Genomic DNA, 5,342 nt, shown 5'->3' on the forward strand with positions numbered 1-5,342 from the left:
GAGATAGAACTGCACATAAGGAATTGCAATCCTGTTTTTATTGGCCTACTCACTTCAAGGATGCCCGTAAGTTTGTCTTATCTTGTGATGAATGTCAAAGAATTGGTAATATTAGTAGACGTCAAGAAATGCCTATGAATTATTCACTTGTTATTAAACCATTTGATGTTTGGGGCTTTGATTATATGGGGTCGTTTCCTTCCTCTAATGGATATACACATACTTTAGTTGATGTTGATTACGTTACTAAGTGGGTAGAAGCTATTCCAACTAGTATTCTTGATCATAACACCTCTATTAAGATGCTTAAAGAAGTTATTTTTCCGAGGTTTGGAGTCCCTAGGTATTTAATGACTGATGGTGGTTCACATTTTATTCATGGTGCTTTCCGTAAAATGCTTGCTAAGTATGACGTTAATCATAGAATTGCATCTCCTTATCACCCACTGTCTAGTGGTCAAGTAGAAATGCGTAATAGAGAACTCAAATTAATTTTGCAAAATACTGTTAATAGATCTAGAAAGAATTGGTCCAAGAAACTTGATGATTCCTATGGGTATGTCTCCGTATAAAATGGTTTATGGAAAAGCATGTCACTTGCCTCTCGAACTAGAACATAAGGCTTATTGGCCTATTAAAGATCTCAATTATGATTTCAAACTTGCCGGCGAGAAAAGGTTATATGACATTAGCTCACTTGATGAATGGAGAACCCAAGCCTATAAGAATGCCAAATTGTTTAAAGAAAAGGTTAAAAGATGGCATGACAAAAGGATACAAAAGCATGAGTTTAATGTAGGTGATTATGTATTCCTATACTACTCTCGTTTAAGATTTTTTGCAGGAAAGCTTCTCTCTAAATGGGAAGGTCCTTACATTATCGAGGAGGTCTATCGTTCCAGTGCCATAAAAATCAACAACTTTGAAGGCACGAATCCGAAGGTGATGACCGGTTAAAGAATCAAACATTATATCTCAGGTAATCCTATAAATGTTGAAACCAATATTATTGAAACCGTAACCCCGGAGGAATACATAAGGGACACTTTCTGGAACGTTTCACACTCCGAAAAGGAATAGCTATGTGATACGGTAAGTAAACCGACTCCAAAACAGTTCTAATGTCAATTTTTCTCTATTTTGTAATATTTAGAAAAATAGAAAAATAAGAAGCGGTCCGGGAAGGACACGAGGGCTCCACGAGGGTGGAGGGCGCGCCCTACCCCCTGGGTGCGCCCCCTGCCTCGTAGGCACCTCGTGCGCTCTCCGGACTCCGTTTTCTTGCAAGATACTTCTTTTGGTCGGTAAAACTTCATTATATAATCTCCCGAAGGTTTTGACTCCCGTATCACGCAAAAATCTCATGTTCTTGTTTCAAGCTGTTTTCTGCCAGGGTTGTCAAAGCCAAGCATCATGTCGTCCCCCTCCTCCTCCAATAATGAGGGCAACGATGCTTGGCTAATGAAGATAGAGCTGAAGAGAGAAGAACCCATGAGATCAACAAGGATAAAGGGATCAAGAAGACTACGGAGGACCAAGTTTCGGCAACAGAAGACATCCTTCAAATTGATCACAATCTTCTTACCCCAACTGAGATAGAAGCTTTCAAGATGATTGAGTTAGCTCGTATACAAAATAAGTATCTCACACGTGAAAATATGTTGTTGAAGGAGCATATCATCGCACTCAAAGGCATTATCCGCAAGTTAGAAGACCTCCTACGCTCGATGTGCGACTATCCATCATCACCACCATCTTCTTCACAAACAAAAGAGATATAATCACATGGGTATGGGCACTCCCCTTGGCAACTGCTAAGCTTGGGGGAGTGCCCCGGTATCGTATCACCATCACTTCAATCTTTACCGTTTTTCTTAGTTCGATCCTTTTGGTAATATCTTGATCTAGTAGCATAAAATTTTAGTATGATCTAGTTGTGAGTTTTGCTTTATGATCCTTCTATGTAATCGAGTTCGTGAGATATATATAATAAAGATTAGTGTTGAGTCAAGGTCTTGATTATTTTGCCATAATCTTGAGTGAATAAAATAAAAGAGAAAGAATAAAAAGAAATAAAAGAGATCATATGGATCTTATGGAGAATAATGAGCTCATATATAAAGAGTATGATGAATAAAAGTTGTTGAGAGTTGACAAACATAGTTTTGGTCATTGTTGCAATTAGCATGAAGTAATAAAGAAAGAGAGGTCTTCACATATAAATACACTATCTTGGACATCTTTTATGATTGTGAGCACTCATTAAAATATGACATGCTAAAGAGTTGACATTGGACAAGGAAGACAATGTAATGGGTTATGTTTTCTTACATCTGAGATAAATTATATTGTCATGGATCATCGAACATGATTGAGCTTGCCTTTCCCCTCATGCTAGGCAAATTCTTTGCACCAAGTAGAGATACTACTTGTGCTTCCAAATACCCTTAAACCCAGTTTTGCCATGAGAGTCCACCATATCTACCTATGGATTGAGTAAGATCCTTCAAGTAAGATGTCATCGGTGAAAGCAATAAAAATTGCTCTCTAAATATGTATGATTGATTGGTGTGGAGGAAATAAGCTTTATATGATCTTGTGATGTGGAAGAAATAAAAGCGAAGGACTGCATAATAAAGGTCCATATCACAAGTGGCAATATAAATTGACATTATTTCGCATTAAGATTTTGTGCATCGAACCATAAAAGCGCATGACAACCTTTGCTTCCCTCTGCGAAGGGCATATCTTTTACTTTTATCTCCTACCTTGCATAAGAGTCATGGTGATATTCACCCTTCCTTTTTACATTTTATCTTTTGGCAAGCACAACATGTTGGAAAGATCCTGGTATATATGGACAATTGGATGTGAGTTTTCATGAACTATTATTGTTGACATTACCCTTGTGGTAAAACGTTGGGAGGCAAAACTATAAGCTTGTATCTTTCTCTGTGTACGATTAAAACTCCATACCCATAAATATTGCGTGAGTGTTAGCAATTGTGAAAGACTATATGATAGTTGAGTATGTGGACGCTTATCATTTTCTTCTGCTCCTCGTTGGGTTCGACACTCTTACTTATTGAAAGGACTACGATAGATACCCTACACTTGTGGGTCATCATCGTGCAGAGGGATGCATGACCTCATGAGGGAGAACCGCTTCTGCTCTGTAGATGAGGAAGAATGGGGTTTCTCACGTTGGCTTGGTGGCGGTGGTGCGGATGGACCATAGCATAGATTGGAGCTCTGCGTGCCAGCCCCTGCCACATGCTTCGAGCTTTTTCTTGAAGGTCTTGGTCTAGAGGCCTCTCAGGACCTCTGCGTTGGCGCGTTCGGCTTGACCATTGCTCCGGGGGTGCGCCACTAAAGTGTAGCAGATCTGCGTTCCAAGGTTAGCACAGTACATTTTGAAGAGATTATGGGTGAACTGCAAACCATTATTGGTGATGATGCGTTTGGGGACCCCAAAACGGCTCACGAGACCCTTAATGAACTTGAACATGGAGACAGCTGGGATGGTGCGGATGGCTTCCACCTCCGCCCACTTAGTGAACTTGTCAATGGCGATGTAGAGGTATTGATAGCCCCCAGGCGCCCGAGGGAACGGACCCAAGATATCCAGCCCCCAGACTACGAAAGGCCGCGAGAGTGGAATGGTCTGGAGGCACTGAGCTGGCCGGTGGATTTGCTTGGCGTGGAATTGGCAGGCCTCGCAGGACTTCACCAGCTCAGCTGTGTCATTGAGCGCCGTAGGCCAGTAGAATCTGTTGCGGAATGTCTTGCCGACGAGGGTTCATGACGACGAGTGGTGCCCACAGTCCCCGCCATGTATGTCGGCTAGAAGCTCCTTCCCTTGTTCCCTGGAGATGCAACGCAGTGAGACGTCATTTGGCTGCTTCCTATATAACTCACCGTCCTGGATGCAGTATGCCGTGGCTTGCCAGGCCACACGCTCCAAGTCCTCCTCCTTCTCTGGCAACGTCCCTTGCATCAGGTATTCCTTGAGTTCCTTCGTCCAGCTCCCCTCCTGGGGCTCAAGCGCCATGAGTAGACGCGCTCCCAAAGTCGGGCCACAGGCTGGGGCTCCCGCGGCGGGTTGCTGCTGGAGCGCCTCCCGAGGCTGCGATGTCCTTGAAAGCGGTGGTGTCACCGACGTCTTGAAGAGCCGCTCCTCGAAGACGCCATGCTCTTGGGGCTGTCGCTTGGATGCCCTTCTGGCGATGTCATCGGCATCCTTGTTGGTTCCTCAGGGCACGTGCTGCAACTCCAAGCCCAGGAACTGCTTCTCCATCTTGCGTACCTCCGCGAGATATGCCTCCATGTCTTCATCCTTCGGCTCGTATACCTTGTCGGAGAAGTTGACGAGGAGCTGAGAGTCGCCTCTCATGGTGAGACACTTCACCCCTAGTGATGCCGCAACCTTCAGGTCGGCTATGAGGCCTTCATACTCTGCAATGTTGTTGGAGACCTTCTTGCCCTGCTGAAAGCAGAGCTGCACGCCATAGTAGAGCTTGTCCTGAGTGGGCGAGATGAGCACTGCTCCAGCCCCCGCGCCCTGGCGTGCGAAGGCACCATCGAAATACATGACCCAGCCGTCGGGTGACTCACTTCCCGGCGAGAGAGACCGGTCCTCGCCTATTTCGAGCGCCGGGGCGTCCATCCATTCTGCCACAAAATTGGCGAGCGCGCCCCCCATGATGACCCTGGTAGTGCTGAACTCCAACTGGAACGCCTGCAGCCCGATGTTCCACTCAGCTACCCTCCCAGGGGAGTTGGGGCCCCTGAGCACCCTCTCCAGTGGGTAGGCCGAGATGACCTTGATGGGGTGGCCTTGAAAGTAGTGCCGCAGCTTTCGTGAGGCCCCTAGGAGCGCGAGTAAGAGCTTCTGCGGCATGGGGTACCGTGCTCTTGCATCTCGCAGCACGGTGTTGACAAAGTATACCGGCTGCTCGACGAGGGTAGGCGCAGTGATGAGGTTTGCGTCTTCCAGGAGTTGGGGTGCCTCCTAAGGCGGTGGAGCCCCCAACGCTTGATCACCTGTCAGGGCTTTAGCTGGTTCGGGAGCGTCGTCCTGCTGAGCTTGACCCACTACTGTTGCTGCTGCGGTCCTTGTGGCGCCCTCCTGGTCTTGCATCATCTCTGCTGGGGGTGTAGCTCGGCGTGATGCACCCTTGGCTTGGTGTTCTTCCTGAACCGCCACTAGAGCCGCACTGGCGGAGTAGGGAGTGGCAGCAAGGTAAAGCACTAGGGGCTCGAGAGGTCGCGACGCCACCATCACTGGGGGATGGTCAGGTATCTCTTGAGGTCTTGAAATGCTCGGTCGGCCTCTGAGGTCC

The sequence above is a fragment of the Triticum urartu genome, chromosome 2A, assembly GCF_056163025.1.
Source record: "Triticum urartu cultivar PI428250 chromosome 2A, HENAU_Tu73, whole genome shotgun sequence".
NCBI lineage: Eukaryota > Viridiplantae > Streptophyta > Magnoliopsida > Poales > Poaceae > Triticum > Triticum urartu.